Here is an 18,696-nt window from a genome sequence, read left to right as displayed (position 1 = left end):
TCTCTCTCTCTCTGTCTCTCTCTCTGTCTCTCTCCTTCTCTCTCTGTGTGTCTCTCTGTCTCTCCCTCTCTCTCCTCTCTCTCTCTCTGTCTCTCTCTCTCTGTCTCTGTCTCTCTCTCTGTCTCTCTGTCTCTGTCTGTCTCTCTCTGTCTCTCTCTCTCTGTCTCTCTGTCTCTCTGTCTCTCTCTCTCTCTGTCTCTCTCTGTGTCTCTCTCTGTCTCTGTGTCTCTCTCTGTCTCTCCTTCTCTCTCTCTCTGTCTCTCTGTCTCTCTCTGTCTCTCTCTCTCTCTCTCTCAATGTTTCACCTCCTTCCAGACTCAGCTCCTGGCCTTCTTCCTATGGGAAACTTTCCCTACATCTCCCGTTTATTAGGCTTTCCCCATAAATTATCTTGTGTTTATCTATTTTCATGTTCCATCACTCAGTAAAACATAAGCTTGATGAGAGCAAGGACTGGTGTTCATTCTCACTTTTGTATTCTCAGCATTTTACGCAGTGACTGGAACATTCTAGGCACTGTATAAATGCACATTGAATTCCATTTCATTGATTCAACCCCCTTTCTGTCTGTGCCATGTTAGCCAATTGTCTATACCAATGAAAAGGCAGCATGCCATAATAGAGAGCTGGTCCTGGAGTTGGGAAGTCCTGGGTTTGAGTCTGGAATCTATGCAAACACTTCTGTTCCAGAGGCAGCTATTTAAGACTCTACATTGCAAAGAAGATATTGACCTGCATTGGTAGAGGAAGGTTCCTTGCCTGGAATTTCCCTAGACCAATAAAATCAAATTGCAGTCCTAGGACATGGCAGCTTCTCTCTAGCCGTGATAAATGAATTTACAGTCAGAAGATCTAGATTCAAGTCCTGACCTTGAGCGAGGACCCTCTCTGTCTCTGGGCCTCTGTTTCTGATACTGTGAAATGGTTGAGCTAAATGATTTCCAAGCAGCCTTCTAAAATCAGTGATCCTGTAGGAAGGCACCACTGGACATTACTTGGAGATTTGTTTGTAGTTGTTTGCAGTTTTGGTTGCTTCCTCCTCTCTCTTAGGGCAGAAAATGAGAGCCAGGGGCAGGAGGCCCTGAAGGTTATATGGGGGCTTCAAGCATTTGAAGAACTGAGAGATTAGCCTTGTTCACCTTGACTGCAGGGCAGGATGAGACACACTGGAAAAAAAGTCAAAAGGACACAGCTTTCAGTTTGATGTCAATATCTCCACCTGCCCAATGGGTTGCTCCTCATTGGAAGTATTCAAGAAAAATTTGGATGACATGGATAGTGACCTATTAGAAATTGGTAGGGGAAAGGGAAGGAGAGAGTTTGGTTTATGCACGTATTGAACTTAACAATCTCTGAGGTCCCTTTCAACCCTCAGAGTCTATGATGATCTAAAGACCTGCCTTACGGTAGGTTCTGTCTAGTTGGGAAGTGAAGACTCATACACTGACTGTTACAATGCAAGGTGGCTTACGTGGTGCACCAGAGGAGTGGCATAAACAACAAAATGGCACCAGAAGAGAAGAAGGGGAACCCATGTCTAGGAGGCACACCTTTATGGAAAAGGTGGGATTTAGGCTGAGCCTTGGAGGATGGGTGGGATTCCAGGAGAAAGAGACTCCTGAGAGCTCAAGGCAACATGGAAGTGAGTGAAAATGGGTGTTGCAGAGATTGTAAATGGGGGAGCAGTTCAAAGGTGAGGGAGATTGTGATGGAAAGAGCCCTGGATTTGGAGTCTGAGGAACTGGGTTCTGAGCCCAACTTGGCCACTTATGCCTGTGTGACCTCCAGCAAATTGGTTCCCCTCCCCAAGCCTGTTTCCTCTACTGTAAATTGAATAAAAGGATGGGAGTAGACGACCTCCCAGGTGTCTTTTTGCTCTGAACCCTGTGAGCCTATGGTCAGTAATGTTGCCAGGGGTCAAGGAAGGCTGCATGGAGAAGATGTGATGAGCATGTATTTGTCCCATGGTTGCGATCAGGCAAAGAAGAAGAGAGAGAGGAGGATTATGAGCTGGGCAAAGGTACAGAGGCAAGAATTGGTCCTTTATGTGGGACACCAAGGTAGACCTGACCAGAGTGGAGGGTGTAAAATGCAGGAGAGTGGAAATCAAGGTGAGATGGAGGTGGTGGGGCCAGGCAGTTCAGGTGCAGAGCCTCAGGGTCTGGGCTCACTCATGGAAGCTGCCTGCTTTGTGGAAACTCTGGTGACTGTTCCAGAATCTCTCTGGGCTGGTAGCGCGTGCTCTGTGTCTCCTAATGAGTGCTGGCTGCTCATGAAGGCTCCTTTATAGACAACTCATCACACATAGCACTAGGCCCTGTGGGGTGGCCCAACATGACCAGCTGGGGAATCGGAAGGCCTGGGTTTAAATATCACCTCTGCTCTCTTGTGTTTACTTTGTATGTACCTAGAGGTGCATGTGCTGTTTCCCTAAGTAGATGTCAAATCCTTCAGAGGAGGGATTGCTTCATTTTTGCTTTTGTATTCCCAGAGTCTAACATTGCCTAACACACCGGTGTTGGTAGTTAGTCATGTCCGATTCTCTGTGACCCTATTCGGGGTTTTCTTGGCAGAGATACTGGAGTGTTTTGCCATTTGTTTCTCCAGCTCATTTTACAGATAAGGAAACTGAGGCAAAGAGGGTGAAGTGACTTGCCTAGGATCACACAGCTAGTAAGTGTAAGATTTGAACTCAGGTCTTCCTTATTCCATGCCACCTAGCTCCCTCTAACAACACTGCCTGGAAAGAAAAGCAAAACCAAGCCAGAGAATGGCCGATGCCTTTCTCTAGTGGCAGAGCCTTAAAGGCCTGCTTTAGGCTGGAGTCAGGAAGAACTGGGTAGAACTTCCTAGCTACATGGTCCTGGGAAAGCCATCTAGCTTTTCTGAGCCTCAGTGTCCTCATCTGTAACATGAGGATGACAACAATACCTATAGTACCCTCCTACAGGGTCATCACGAGGCATGAATGAGATCAGTAAGCAGAGAACCTTATAAATATTTAGGGACTAGGAAATGTGGGATGATGTTCATTCAGATGCCATCATCCAGGTGCTATTGGAGCTCAGAGGCAAAATCCAGGCTCTGGACCTTCCTGCTCCAGTGTTCAGAGACACTGGAGGACACTGGGGACACTGGGCTGGAGACAGGACAGCCAGGAGCAGGAAGCTTGCCCCTTTTTCCCTAGGTCAGAGCTCTTGGGTGTGCTGTGGAGCAGCTGTGGGAAATGGAGAGAAGACAGAAGGGTGAGGGACACGGGGAGACGGATTCATGACGGGTTCATGAAGGGTGAGGGACATGTCTTCAAGTATTTAGAGTCATGGGACTGTTCCACTGTCCCTAGAGGGGAGAACCGGAAACAATGGGTAGGACAGTGGCTTGGGATCAGAAAGAGCTTTTGAACCTTTAGAGCTACCCCAGAGAGGAACAGGCCACATGGGCAGGTGGTGCCTTCTTCCACCCTGGAAGATGTCAGGCAAGCTTGGATGCCCACCTTTTGGCAGGGTGATAGAAGGGAATTCTTATCCGGGTATGGGCTGGATCAGAGGCCACTGAAATTCGGCATTTCTGCATCCATTTCTCCAGACCTCAGGGATCTGGGACTGGGTTTAGCCAGATGGGTGGGACGTGAGCCTCTTCTTTGCCCTGCCCCTGACTGGCTATTCCTGCCTAAGCCCAGATGCGGCCCAGGAGACATATTGCCACATGCCTTCCTGCAGGCACGTGGGGGGTTGGGAGGAGGGAAGGTGGGAATGAGAAGATATCAGGAATATGTTTCTAAAGTTGGAGCATATTGTGATTCATCCTAGAGTGACATGGTAGAGCCAGATTCGGGGGGGATGGGCTTCTGGGCTCACTAATGAGTGGTTGCTAATCTAAAGAATAAAAGGGATGAGTCCAGAAGGGCAGGAACCCAGCCTGGAAGACCTGCTCTATGTAATTATGCCTTAGCTCCTAAGTAAATTACATTTGACTCTGCAGCCAGCCTGCGTCATTCTGATCCTGGTCTTCAGCTTCCCAGAATGCAAGGGTCCCAAGCAGAACACAGATAGGAACACTGAACTTTTTCCAGGGGAGCTTCTGCTGTCCTTGGGCTCTGGGCACCCCCCTCCCCAAGCCTCAAAAGCACTGATTTCTCATGTTTGGCCCAGGGATCCTCCCCAGCACATCAGGTATCCAGAGCATTCCCTTCCAGGAAGGAACTGGCAATCCAGTCCATTTGGGAAAGTGGTCTGCTACAGAGGGGAAAGTTCAAATATTTGGGGCTGAAAGAGCCATCCAGCCCAACCCCTTATTTTATAGAGGGGGAGACTGAGGCCAGAAAAGCTAAGTGAGGTACCAGGGCCACCCAGATTAAAAGAGGCATAGCCAGGATTTGAACCTCTGTCTTCCTTCTCCAAACTTAGCACCCTTCCCAGCAGACCACACTGCCCTTTGAGTCAGAGGACCTGGATTCAAATCCTGCCTGTGACACATACTACCTTGTGACCTTAGCTCACCTAGTTCAGCCCTATCCATTTTACAGAAAGTAAAAGGAGCCGCAGAGAAGTCGAGTGGCTTGTCCTAGGTCACACTTCCCAGTTATAAGGGCTAGGATCTGAACTCAAGACCTCTGATTTCTAATCCAGATCAGCTAGTATCATTAAGTGAAGGGCACTCCTTGTTAGTCCCTGCTCCCAGGCCTTAAACAGTCTGGGTTTTGTTTCTGGTTTTTATGAGTGGTGGGGCTATGAGGGTTTAGAGGCTTTGAGGTTGGGTTTTGTTTTTTCTTTGCCCCTGCATTTTGCTTATAAAATACCCAGCAATTCTCTAAGACAGAAGAATGTCTATTAGTGGAGCAGGCACAGGGGAGGGCGGTGGTGTGGTCCTGGTAAAGACTTTGTCTTCTGTGAAGGCCGTTGTGCTACCCTCCGCCTTCCCAGGTAGCCACGAGAAATGGATCGACTTCCAGCTCAGTTCAACAAGATGTAAGATTAAATGAGAAATTCCGGAAGAACTCATCTATGCAGGTGATTGTGCTAACATATTATTTCAATTACCTTGTTAAATTGCTCACTCCTGCCTGCTCTGCTCTGTGAGCCAACCTGCCTCCTATCTTTGTCTTGTAAATGGCACCCCTGACTCAAGCAATGTTCTTTTCCAAAGACAGAGAAGTGTTCTCTTGATATCTTCCATTCTGCCAGTCAGAGGCAGTCCCATTTCCAGCACTGGAATGTCAGAGCCTCCCAGACCTCACCTCCTTGCTATTGTCTTCACTGATCTGGGGACTGGGGACCTAGTGATGGAACCACTGGGCTGGACATCCTACCGTGGGCTTCCTCACTAAACAAATACCCCTCTCTGCCCTCCTGTCCTAATGGGAATGGAAATCACCGTGTAAATTGAGAAGTGACTAAACGCAGGAATGGGGCTAAGGGAGCAGAGCAAAGAAAGAGCAGTGCTGCTTAATAATTCACATTTTTAAGTTATGAAAAATGGAAGTGATACAACTTTCAGCCATTTCATGTAAGAGGTGAATAATTCAGTGTAATTCTTAGGGCATAAAAAATGCATGGACTTTATAGTTTTATAAAGTAGATCATGTTTGCTACTGCACCTGAAGGCCTGGTTGAGGTAACTCAGGGATCCCACAACAGGAACTGAAGTGAATTCTCCACTCTCAGTGGGGACTGAGAGGCAACCTTGATTGGGGCTGCTTCAGACCACTCAAGATGGTTTGGTAGATGCTGCAAAAAGCCATCAGCAGTGCCCCATGTAGTGGTAATTACAGGCTTCTGCCCCACTTACTGGATTCCCATGGTGCTCTGGAACTGGCCATCTTAAAAGCTTTAAGAATCTCAAAAGCATTCGGCTGCCTCCAGTCCCCACTCACCCCAGCCTAATCAAAGACTTAAGAGGATGGATCTTTAGGGTGTTCTTGTTGGGGGGTGAGAGGTACAGATAGGACCTGAAGAAGAAAAGCAAAGAGTATAGAAAGAACATGATCTTTTAAATACATTTTTTAAAATTTTTAAATCATTCTTTCCCCTGGCTTTCTTGCTTTTTTACTGCTGGTGAGAAAGTGAGTGGGAGCCCATTTATATTTGGTTGAAGATGCTGGCATTATTCCAAGCCACTTGAAAGTGAGTTTAAAACAAATGGTGTCATTGAAAGTTCTTTTCCTTCCAGAGGAACATCTCACTTAAGCATTAGAGACAAGTATAATTTGGTGGGTGTTCACGTGTCCTAATGAACAACTCTTCTTAGCTCTACAGAAAGCAGAGCCAAACAAACTATTTAATGGGCACTGGAGTGAGTCAGTATAAGATCCATTGCATGTGTCCTGAAGTCCCTACTATGTGTCCACAAAATTCTGGATGCTAGGACACTCAGATTCTTGAGGAATTGTGAAGAATAAGAGTAAAATAGATCATCTGGGCAATGCATGATAGGAGGAGAAAGTGGGGTGCTCATATGTTTAGCACCTGTGGCCATAATCCTGGGAAGCAACCCCTGTGGAGGTGTAGCCAGGAAACTTCCTATAGCCTCAGCTATGAAGACCCAGGAAAGAAATCCTTATCCCTGTCAACTAGTTCAACACGAGAAACCAAGACTTTATTGGTGGAGATAGTGTTATAGAGGAGGCATTAACCTCTGCTTTCTTGCTGCCCCCTAAGGACCATGGGACCTTTCCCTTAGACTTAAGCTGCAACCTTGCAAGTGTGTTGTCTCCTTCATTGGAATGTGAGCTGATTGAGAGCAGGGACTTACTTCCCTATCTATTTGTATCCATAGTGCTTTACACATAGGAATAACTTAATAAATGCTTTTTTCATTCATTATTTATGAGTGATGACAGATGAATAGTCAGAGTGTTCCACTGAGATCCTTTCAGGATTGGGAGAAATGTAGGAAAGCCTCCAGCTCATTGTTCCTTGAAGTGAACAAAGAACCCAGTTATCTGTAGTGAATTTATAGTAGGACATGGGTAAGAGTCATACAGGATGGGCAAGAATGGATAGCTTTGGCTCTGCATGAAAAGAGGAAAAAGCTGAGCCAGTGAGATCATACATTCATTGGCACAGACACTGGAGATACAAAGGCAACAATGAAGCAGGGGTTACTGCCCTCAAGGTGCTTCCACTTTCCTAGGAGACCCCACATGTACACATATAAACAAATACAAAATGATTCATATTTATTAAAGTATAAGTAATTACAAAAATTTTTAAATCATTTCAGAGAGGAGAGAACCCAAATGACTGACTGAGAGGGTAGGGAATCAGGAAAAACACCTGAGTGGTGTTCTTCAAAGAAAACTAGGCAGTCTGAGAGGCAGCCAAGGGGAGAGGAAGACCCCCTAAGACATCCGGGCAGCCTGGGAGAGACAAGTCTTTGTGAAACTTTTGTGATGATATTGAGTTTTGAAAATGTTCATACATTTAGCGCCTGTAATGTATGAAAGCTCACTGCAAGTTATATGTGTCAATTCCTCCTTTCCCCAAAGAGCCTGTGATGTTTATCATTTCTAAATATACTTAAGGATGAAAATAATGCCTTCCTTTTGGCTAGCCATCTTAAATGTCAGCAACATGGGAAATGACTGTGACATGACAGCTATGATTCCATTCTCAATGATGGCGGCTTTTACTCTTCCATATCTCTAGGGGCTAGTCACTTCCCTGGAAAGGGAACTCTAAGTGGTTCTTTTTGCCAGCACTTGACCTTCAGACAGCATTTGTCAAGTGGGTGGATTTGAAATGGTTTTCCATGTATGTCTGTGCAACCCCTGCTTCCCTTGGTACTTGGGAAAGGGAAAGTCCACTTCTTTGGGCAATTTGGTCAGATCTAATAAGATGGTAAGCATAAAGTGTTTTGCAAACCTGAAAACATTTTATAATTGAGAGGTATTTTTTTTTGTTCTGGACCTATGATTTCATTGATGTGAGGGAATTCATTCTTGATCCTGCATTTTATATTTGATTTTCCTCTGTGATTTTTTATGTGGCCATATTCTGTATTCTATGTAACAAACCTAAATCCTTTTCTCTGTTTCTGCATGAAGAACTCATGTGTACAAAAGTTCAGTCTCCTCTCTTCTGAAGTTAGATACCAAAGGCTTAAGCTTTCTCACAATCACTGGTAGTTAAAGAAAGAAACTCTTAATAGTCTTATAAAACATATTAGCATTTCCTGTAAGGTTTGTGTCCTTGAGAAGGATAATTGAACTAACTGACCATGTTCCATCTCTTTAAAAGATATCCCCAGACACCAGTTTGTCTATGTACCAGGGTCCCTATCAGTGACCTCAGGATGTAGCATAAAATTCCCAAAAATATTCCTTAAAGATAGAGAGATAGTCTTCCTCCTGTGTTCTTTATGCTATACCTACTTTCTTTAATATAACCAATCATGATTCCTCACCCCTGTGACACTGGGCAATTATATTATTTTTGTTCTTTTCTTTGTTCTGTGCTTATAAAAATGAGTCACATCTTAAATTCAGGGTCTTTTGGCCACAGGCAGTGAGTGCCATTTGGCCTATCCTTTATTAATAGGTTCAGCACCCTCTTAATAAACTATTATAGTGTATATAGAATTGCCTCAGTTTACCTTTTGGTTAAATTTCACACATTACAGGTGTAAAGAACTCCCAATGAGGAAGCTCCCTCCATCAATACAGGTCAGCACCTTTGTTGTAATTTCAAGTTTTAAAAGGCTGGCTGGGGCCCTGGGAGAATAAATGGCTTGTCACCCAAGCAGTATGTGTCAGAGGCTGGCTCTGAAGCCAGATCTCTCTGACTCTGCCACTGTCCCTCATCTCACTCCCCACTCTCTCTACATTGTGCCAGACTGCCTCTCTATTATTATGGTTATTCCACCACCACCCTCTGCCCTCAGAGAAAAACAAATGCTATTCACCTAATGATGCCAGTTCAGGAAGGAAAAGGGTGTTAAGCAGACAATAAATAGAACACCAGCCTATGATCTGAGACCTCTTTGTGTGAAGTCCAAGTTACTATAGATGAACACATTTGGAGGTTATTCCTACCAAGATGTTTTGGAGGATAAAGCTGTTTGGTCCTTGAGCTCAGTCACTTTAAGCAGGATTTAGAGTTAGAGACCCTGGGCCATTGCTTATCTGAGGGACTTTGGGAAAATCTCTTGACCTCTCTGGGCCTCAGGCCCCTCATGAGTAAAGAATCTCCTATCTAGCTCCAGGGTTCACACAGGCAGACCACATGTATGGATATCTCCTCTCCTCGCCTCCCCTCCCCCATTTATGTTATCACTACCATACCCAGTTGTGACAACTTTTCAGGAAGAAATATTCAATTGTTTTTCCCCATATATTATTTCCTCCATTGATAGGCTGCTTTTATTTTCTTTGTCAAGGATAATTCCATTGATTTTAACATTTGTTAAATATCCACTGTGTAGCAGCCATTGTGCTAGGCACGAAAGATATAAGAACAAACAAACAAAAAACAACCCAGCCTCTGCCCTCAAAAAGCTTTGAGTCTCCTGGAATGCAGGATCCTGGGGCCTACAGTCTAATGTTCTTTCTGTTACACTCCCTACAACAGATGCCTTGGGTCTAGAGCAGGTTTATAGAGACCATAATAGAAAGGACAAGAGAAGTTTCTTTGGTGCTTAGGGAAGGAGAAGGACCAAAAAGCAGAGGGGAACCCAGAAAGACGGGTGGAGAAAAGCCAAAGCTAACCTTCTCTTTTTGCTGTTGGCCATCCCTACTTGAAGCAAAATGAGATCTCTGGAGCTGGGCTCTATGGAAGCAAATGGGCCTGATTGTTTTCAGGTCAAATTGACTTTGCAATCTAATTCAAGTAAAAAAAAATATTAAGCACCTACTATATTCAAAGCACTGTGCTAGATAAAATGAAATGATAAAATGAAAAACCCTCAAAGAGCTTGCATTCTGATACAACATGTACAAAGATACAGATGTAGGTTAGAGAGAGATAAAATGGTGATTTGAGGAGGAAGTGAGTATTGACAACTAGACAGATCCAGAAAGGCTTCCCATAGAGGTGTGCTTTAAAGGACACCACGGATCCCTGTAGAAGAGGTAGAGGAGAGGTAGGAAAACGAATGAATGATTGATGAGCCATTCATTAGACTCTTGCTACATGCAAAGCCCTAGAGATACTAATAAAAAAGTAAGGCAGGCTTACTATACTCAAGGAGCTCCCATTCTAAGGGGAGAGAGACAACACATATTTGGAAGTTTCAACTTCAAGTCAGATGAAAAGGTCCCATAGTCCTTTGTGTGCAGCAGCAAAGCAGATGGTTATGTGTTTCTTCTTTAATGTCACTTCTTCAGATAACCTTAGCCATTTCTGATATTCACCATTTGGCAGTGCCAAATCCTCATAAGAATTGCAAGAATTTTATTTTCTGGGTCTTCCATAGCCCTGGGTACTGAGGAGGCTGAGGTGCTGGTGTCTGCACAAGATGTTGCCAGGTCCAGTCTCCACAGGGGTTGGATTTCCTGGGATAACAGCTAAAAGTGATGGGCTATGTGTAGGATCAGTGATTGCCACTTCCAGGGCTCTTGGGCTTACCTGACCGATGGGGACAGTTAGAAGCATTTGGTGTTGGTAGTGGCAAAGAAAGCGGGTGCCCTTTCCACAGTGGTTTCTCCCCTAAATGATGGCCACAGAACCCAGGCTGGAAGCAGAGCTGATAGTCATAGGGAGCCAGCTATTGTCAAGGATCTTTAGTTCAGGGTCTGAGCTATCTCCTTTGGGATCTGAAGGGAGACAGTAGTTGAGGTGGTGTTCTTTCTTTTTTCTTCTTTTTTTTGGAAGGCAATTGGGGTTAAGTGACTTGCCCAAAGTCATACGGCAGTGTGTCAAATGTCTGAGACTGGATTTGAACTCAGGTCCTCCTGACTCCAGGGCCAGTGCAGTGGTGTTCTTTCTTGCATCAAATTATCTGATATTTCCATATATGTCCATGTTTATCCTCAAATAATGTGTAAGTTCTTAGAGGGCATAGACTTTCTTATTTTTGCCTTTTCCACCCTCAGCACCTAGCATAGTACATTGCATATGATAGGAGTGTACTGTTGAAATAAATTGAATCAAATTGAATTCATGTATGGGTTGGACTAGATACATTGTTAAGGGCCCTTCCAACTATTGAGATTTCCATAATAGTATGACCTTTCTTCACCCACCAGTCAGAGAATGGAAAATCATTTCAGTGTTATACTAATCAAAACATAATTAAGATGGTCATGGTTCCCACCCACATCCCTACATCTAGAAGGCCTAACCTCATTATAAAACCAAAAGAAGTGACTGTTGGATTAGCTAATATTTTGTTCCTTTTCATTTCTTGCTGGGGACTAGCATAGATCATAAACAATCACTACCCATTTTCCCCCAGGGTGATTATTGCATGTTTATGTTCTTAGCCTGAATCACTAGACTGGCCCAAGTTAGGCCTGGTCCAGAATAAAGACTGTAATGATGAAGTTGGTGGGAGGGTTAGGTGCTTAGGGAAATGAAATGCCTTTCATTTGTTCTGGACTAAATGGCGCTCTTTGAATCACCTTTTACTGGGTCCAGAATCAAGGAATATTTCATCTGACTTTTCCTTCTCCCAAGTCTGTGCAGTTAATACTTATCCAAGATGGCCAGATTGCTTTAGAAAGTCCCATTCTCTAGGATTCCTACTGATTTAAGGCTATTAATCATCTTATCCAAATTCTCAGTGGACCTTCCTCTGTTGGTTCTGCTGAAACACAGTAGAGGATGATTCTTTTTGTATGGTTTCTCCCAGCTCTCAAATATCATAATCCAGAGGTGGAGAGCTTGTGACCTTGAGGCCACATGTGGCCTTGTAGGTCCTTCGGCGCTACCTTTTGACTGAGTTCAAGTTTTACAGAACAAATCCTTTTATTAAGGGAATTTGTTCTGTGAAGTTTTAATTCAGTCAAAGGGCCACACTTGAGGACCTAGAGGGCCACATGTGGCCTTGAGACCACAGGTTCCCCACCCCTTTGGGCAAAATCCATCAATGGCTAACTTTGGATTTAAGCAAGCCTCACCTCTCCCTCTTAGAAGCAAGCCTTAGTTCCCTTCAAGACTTGTTTCAGATATTCTCCTATGTGAGAAAACTGCCTTCCTTATCAGTTTTATCCTCTCCATAGATTGTAAGTCCCTAAACGGTAGGGTCTGTTTTATTTTATATTTTGTATCTCCAAAGCCTAGCACAGAACTTTGCATATAGTAGGCATTTAGTAAATGCTTATTGGTTGATGAAAAATAAGCAAAAAACTTTTCCCAAAAAACTCACAAACATTAGATTTTGTCATTTTTTGCTATTTTGACTGTTCTAGTGAGTTCATATGAAAGTATCTTTCACTTTGTTTTTAAATTATGTCACACAACTTGAAAAAATATTATTTGTTTTCCTAGTCTGTCCCTGGATAGGTAGCAAATTACCATCAGTAGGTTAGTAGGTTGACTTTCTTGTTGTCATGGGGGCATTTGAAATAGAGAAACAGATGTTTATAGATCTTCAGAAACTCACAAACATGTTTATCTTACAAATGGTAATTTCTATTCCTCTAATAGCTCAAACTTTGTCTTCAGAATTGAAAGTGAACTGAGCTGATGTAACCTAATTTCAACTTTCTGCTATGTGGCATTGATAGTAAATCAACAACAACAAAAAAATTTATTAAATGTGCTGGGCACTGGGGACACAAATTCAAAAGTGTGACAAGTCTTTTCCTCCGAGTTCATATTCTACTAGATAGTAAATGCCCATCATTCAAACACACACACACTCTCTCTCTCTCTCTCTCTCTCTCTCTCTCTCTCTCTCTCTCTCTCTCTCTCTCTCTCTCTGTCTCTCTCTCTCTCTCATAAGAGAATTTTCTATACTGGTTTCTTAAACAAATTATATCTAAATCTACATAGTGTGCTAATATTATTTGCTGCCTGCTATAAAAACGCAACAGAAAAAGAAGAGAAATTAAATTTTACATGGCAGATCTATTAACTATAGTGAGACGCTTTGCCCTGGAACACCAATATGGGGAAGAAGATATACACTTTCTCTGGTCAATGGGAGGATCACTGTCCCCATTTCTTCAGATTCTTCCTCTGTCCCCAGTTTCCCAAGTCCTTCCAGGTCTTTTCCTAGCAAGGGTAGACTCTTCTCTGGAGTCCCTCTCCTCGACTGAATCTGTTGCAGTTTTCTGGCTCTGAATAATAGAGACATCATCAATTATAGTTTATAAACATGCACTGTGAAACTGACGAGTCTGAGTTTATCAGAGAGCTCTGTGTCATATACCCTCCTCTAGAAGTGTTTGTATTATCATACTGTCAATGTACTAGTCTGGCCTTGTGTAGGCTCGCTCCTTTTGTGGGATGTTATAGGACCAGCCAAGTAAATTTCTGGAGTATTTCCCAGAATTTCCCCAATAGCTTATGTTACCCTTAATTCCCACAAGTTATTGAAATTTTCTTGAGAGGTTAACTTCCTTCCTTCCAGGTTAAGAAATGACTAAAAGGCACTTATGTGGTCCAAGTTAATTATTAAAGTACAAACTTATTGCTGAATTTCTACCATATTTGAACAATTAAAAGAAGAAAAATCTGCTCCTTGACAAGTCCATTTTGTACAGAGTTAGCAAGAGGAACTCCCAGACTAGGTGTAATTTATGCCACTTAAAGTAAATCTGGTGAGTCCTTCCTGTGATCTCTGACTAACTAAAACATGGGAGGCCTTGCAATGAGGCAAAAGAAATTGTTCCTAGTGTCTCAGAAGTGACAGGTACAGAAGCCAGTGTGTTACATTAATCTCCTTACTTCCCTACCCCAACCCACATAAATAATCATTTACCTTGGCTTCCCCAATGACTAGACTGGAAGGGTAAGAGTGATCCATCTGAAGAAAGATTAGTTGAATAAATAGTCCCTGGCTCCCACAATAGGGGAATCCAGAAACTCCAAACTGACACTCTCCTTGTCCCCCATAGAGCTAGATTTCTTGAACTATGCAGTGAGCAGGTTTTCCCCTTCCTTAAGGCTCTCTGATGAACACAGATAGAGATCATGGGATGAGGAGAGGTTTATTGCTCATGGAACCAAGACCTATTCTACCATCCACTAGGAGGCTCAGAGCAAACGAGAAGGGGGTACTCATGGTTTGAATCTTGGTGTAGTGCCAGATCTGAAAAGAATGCTAGATTGGGTTCAGATCTTGGACCTGTAAGCTATAATATAGTTTCAGTTCCTGTCTCTGTCACTTACTGCCTGTGGGATGTTGGGGAAATCTCTTCATTTCTTTGGGTCTCAGCTTCCTCATCCATAAAATAAGGAAATTAGGGGTTTGGAACAGATAGACAGACAGATTAAGCAGGCAGGCAGACAAACAGATAGATGGTTTACTGGGTGCTAAGGACACAAATACAAATAAAAGAGTTCCTGCTCTCAAGTAGCTTACATTCTAATGGGGGAAAACATCGCATAAAGGGGGGCTCTATAAAGGAGTGTGGTTGGGGTAGAGGTGATGATGATGGCTAGAGTAGTAGATTCTCATGGGGGATGCTTGGAGAAGGGAGGAAAATGAACATGATAGTCAGAACGATGGTGATATAGTGAGATTACCAGGAATGGATCTCTAAAGTAAGTCCCTTGCAGCTCTTAATCTATGACCTGTAACCAGAAAAGGCTACAGGAATCCTGGAAAGGGGAGGGATTTGGCTCGAGGTTCCATTTAATTCTCTGAGCAGCTGGCCAACAGAACAAGAATCACTAAGTTACTGAGTCTTCCTAATGACAGATGGCACCTCGAGGCTACTCTTGTCAACCTTCCCCCTTAGTTGGTCCTAACAGCTTCCATTCAGGTCTGGGTTTCTAGCAGAAGGGTGAAGGTAAACAGTGACCCAATACTAATTAGTGTCAACAAAATGCTCAGTTTAGAAAGAGTGTTAGATTTGGAGTCTGAAGATCTGGGTTTGAATCCTAAATAGCTACATGACCTTGGGCAAGTGATCCAAAGTAGAGTTTCCTCCTCTGTAAAATAAGGAGATTGGACTAGATGACCTCTAAGATCCTTTGTAAGTCCCAGACTATTATCTTCAGTGATCATGGGCAATGACCTAAACCTCCAGAGGCTTGTTCCATGATCTGTAAAATGGGGTTATTGATCATTGTCAAGGAAAGAGCTACAGAATCTCAGAATTTGGCAGTTGGAAGGGCCCTCAAAGTCCATCTAGCCCACCCCATATGCAAAGAGATCCCTACCATAAAATACTGGTAGAGAGATCCTCCAGCCTCCTCTGCTTGATGACACCCAAGGATTTGAGGTCAGAAGACCTGATATGGAAGTCTCGATCCTGCATCACCTATCTGACTTTGGAGAAGTGATTTCAGAATTCTGGACCACAGTTCCCTCCAGTCTGAAAGTAGATGAGATGAACCAGATGCTTCCTTAGGTCTCTTCCAATCCTAAAGCCATAAGGTCCTGGCAACTAAGATTCTAAAAGAGTTATCTATAAATACAAAGTGTTTCATTACAGTCAGGAGATTCCAGTGTGGAAACTCCCTCCCCTGGTGCTGATCAGCAGTTCTCTGTAACTTCATAGTCTTAGAGAGCCATGTAGCTGTGGTATGTCAGGGGCAAGACTTGAAACTAGGTCTTTCTGACTCCCAGGGCTTCTTCTAAGCCACACTGCCTCTCTACATGTAAAAAAACTAACAATATAAGGCAGGAAATTGTGCATTCATAGAATCATAGATCTAGAGTTGGAAGGGACTTGGCAGGCGATCTTTGTCCAACCTTCCTATTTTAGAGATGAGGACACTGGGGACCATTATGGAGCATTTCACCTTGGGATAAGTGCAAAAGATTGTTATAACAAGTGGAGTGATCAGAAAAGACTTGATAGAAATGACTGGATAGGAAGGACCCGGAAATCAACCGGATTTGGATAGGTAAATGGGTGTATGAAAAGGGTGGGGGGTTGCAGAGAGAACTGTCGGGGTGGGAAGGAAAACAGGCAGGAAGCTCATGGTTACTAAGTAATAGTAATTGGCTAATAGTAAGCAGACCAATCTGACAGAAGGAGAAGAGGGATACTATTGGGAGATAAGTCTGGAAAAAGTAGGTTGGGGACAGTTTGCAGAGGGCTTCGAATGCCAGGCTAAATGGTTCGGACTTCTTTTCAGTGGGGAACCATGGAAGGTTCCGTCTTTAACAGGACCTGGCTCCAAATCCCATACCAAGAAATGTATCCCCTCTCCCTCGGTGGTCTGACTTGCACCCCTGAGCTCATCCTCTCTGCTGTGTGTGTGCCTGGACTTTTAACTCTGACCACAGTACCGGCTGCAGCCTCCTCGGGGTGCTGTCCTCAGTTCTGAATCGTCCTGGGACAGCTCCTTCTTGCCTAGTCCCTCTTGCTCTGTTCTTTCCCATTCTGGGGCCTCCTTCTCCTCTGCCCTCTCTCTCCCTTCTCCCCTGCTGTAGCCTCTTCTCTGCCGCCTGCCTGTCTCCGTCAGTATGTCACACACATATACACATTCTCTCCCCCGGTCCCTTTATTTCTCACTGTCTCTCGCTCCCTAGATCTGTCTCCCCCTCGCTCTCGCTCTCTCCGCAGAGCAGGGCTCCTCCCGCGGCTGCATTGCAGGCTCCTCGGGCAGGCGGCGCCGGATGGGAGGGAGGGAGGGAGGAAGGGCCAACAAAGGCCCCCCCCCACCCACCCAGCTGAGAGGTGCGGGGAGGGAACGGGACTGCAGGGGAGGGGAGTGAGGTGACCACGACTCTTGGGGCTGCCTGGGGGCGAGCCGCGAGGCCCTAGGGAGGGAAGGAGATCTTCGGGAGGGGCAAAGAACGAGGAGGGCTGGGGAAGCAATCAGGTGGGTCCCCAGCAGCGCAGGCTGAGACCGTCCTGGCCACCTAGATCGGGGGGACAGTGAAGGATGGGGGAGGGGCAGATAGTAGAGAGGAACGCCCCACTGAGCTGCAGAGGGGAATGAGGAAAGAGGGCAAGTCCATAAGAGGGGCCGGGAGGGACAGTGGCGGAAAAGAGTACGCGTGGAGCCTCCTGTTCCCGTGTCCCGAGCCCAACAGAGGCTCGAAGCGGGACTGGGCTCAGGTGAGCCCTATGGGGCCTTAGAAATTGGGCTCCAGTGAAGGGACGGCATAGTGCAGGCTCTCCTCTCCTGACAGGAGGGCCACGGCTGTGGCTCTTCCGCGAATGGGGTCTTGAGGAGGGGAGGGAAAATAGCAGAAAGGGCGAGGGGAGCTGGTCCTGGACTAGGGGAAAGGAGGCCGTTTTGAGCCTTGGGTATCCTGAATGTGCCCAGAGCGGTTCCAGGGGTTAATGTGGGGCAGGGGTCCTCGGAGAAGCCTGGTAGTCCTTGTTCTCCCCTCCCCTGCGGGAGTACAGGCGCCTACCGCGCGCACAGCCCCGAGCCCGCGCCCTGCGGACTCAGGGGGCGCACTGCCTGCTCAGTCCCGACTCTGCTCAAGCTCCAGGCGCCGGGACGCCTGCCTCTCCTCGGATCCTGGTGACGTCATGACCACTCCCACCTCCGGATTTGCCGAGGCAGCTGAGGGGGCGGGGCTGTGGTGAGTGAGCTCACCGCTGCGCTCCACCATTGGCCCGGGCAGCGCACACGGCTGTGGCGGGGAGACAACGCTGCCCCAAGCCTGTAGCCCTGTGAGTCGGTCCGGCTGCGGCGTGCGGAACTGAGAGGGCTCGGGGCTGAACTGGGCTGGGCTAGGAAGAGGGGAGGGCTGCACATTCCTGCAGCTGTGCTTACAAAGTGTTTGCGTGTGTGTGTGTTTGTGTGTGTGCGTGCGCGCGTGCCAGTGTGCCTGCGTGCTTATGACAGGGGGAGGAAAAGGTGTCTCGAGTGTCCGGGAGAGTTCGAGGGGCGTGTTGTGGACGGGCGCAGCGTGCCAGGGGTGTGCGAAGGGCGGGGGAGAGGGGGTGAGTATTATGTCACCGTGGCTAGTGTCTCGTGGCGAGGGCGCGAGTGTGTAACGAGTGTGAAGAGATGGCTGTCTCTGAGAGGGTGCCATCGTAAGTCATTGTTATTGGTGTAGAATTGGTGGCGGGAGGTGGGTTCCAAGGTGTTTACCGTTAAGAAAGGGAGGGTGAGTGTACAGGGCTCTGTGTTTGGGGGAATGTTTGGTGAAGCTGTGTGTGTGCTGGGGTACAAGTGAAAGGGTGTGCGTGTGTTTGATGGGGTACTGTTGTGACAAAGGCAGGGCATGGGAAATTTCTGCAGCGGCTGTGTGTATTTTGGGGGAGTCTAAAGTCGTGTGTTTTGGTGTCAGTATAACGGGTGTGTTTGGGGAATGCTAAGTGTTTTCTGAGGTGTCAGCATAAAGGGTGTGTGTATCAGGCAATCAGTGTAAGTAGTATTTGCGGGGAGTCTGAGTAAAAGTTGTATTATTTGAAGGGTGTCAGCGTTAGGGGTGTATATTTGGGGGTGCCTTGTTTTGAGGGTATCAGCATAAGGTTGTGTTGGGGATCCATGTAAGTAGGGGTGTATTTGACTTCGATTGAGGCGGCGGGGAGTAATGGTGTAACTGTTGTATTTTCGGGAGAAATCAAGATAAAGGAGTGTGTTGGGACAATGTGAGTGTAAGGAGGTGTGTTTGGCGAAGCGGGATGTTTGGGGGTTCAGGAGTCAGTTTGTGTGTGATAAAAGCAGGACG

The 18,696-nt window shown here is 45.6% G+C and overlaps 2 protein-coding genes across 6 annotated transcripts in view; both read left to right on the top strand.

The window, feature by feature from the left end:
• The window catches only part of VAMP3 (vesicle associated membrane protein 3), a 166,872-nt gene that overhangs the window by 60,906 nt on the left and 87,270 nt on the right, over window positions 1-18,696 (top strand). The window lies entirely within an intron of this gene.
• CAMTA1 (calmodulin binding transcription activator 1) overlaps window positions 1-18,696 on the top strand; it is an 894,751-nt gene that overhangs the window by 805,177 nt on the left and 70,878 nt on the right. Inside the window, exon 1 of one of the 5 annotated variants that reach the window (XM_069079394.1) lies at window positions 17,625-17,689. The exons of the other annotated variants lie outside the window; for them this stretch is intronic. The gene's annotated coding sequence lies outside the window, so the exon portion shown is untranslated. Of the gene's footprint in view, window positions 1-17,624; window positions 17,690-18,696 lie in introns of those variants that run through there. 5 annotated transcript variants of the gene reach the window in all.

Source organism: Petaurus breviceps, unplaced genomic scaffold (genome assembly GCF_028583685.1).
Source record: "Petaurus breviceps papuanus isolate PSGF00001 unplaced genomic scaffold, PetGlider_PUasm1.0 91041, whole genome shotgun sequence".
NCBI lineage: Eukaryota > Metazoa > Chordata > Mammalia > Diprotodontia > Petauridae > Petaurus > Petaurus breviceps.
Note: the sequence above shows the minus strand (reverse complement) of the source record. Positions and strands in the feature narration are given on the sequence as shown.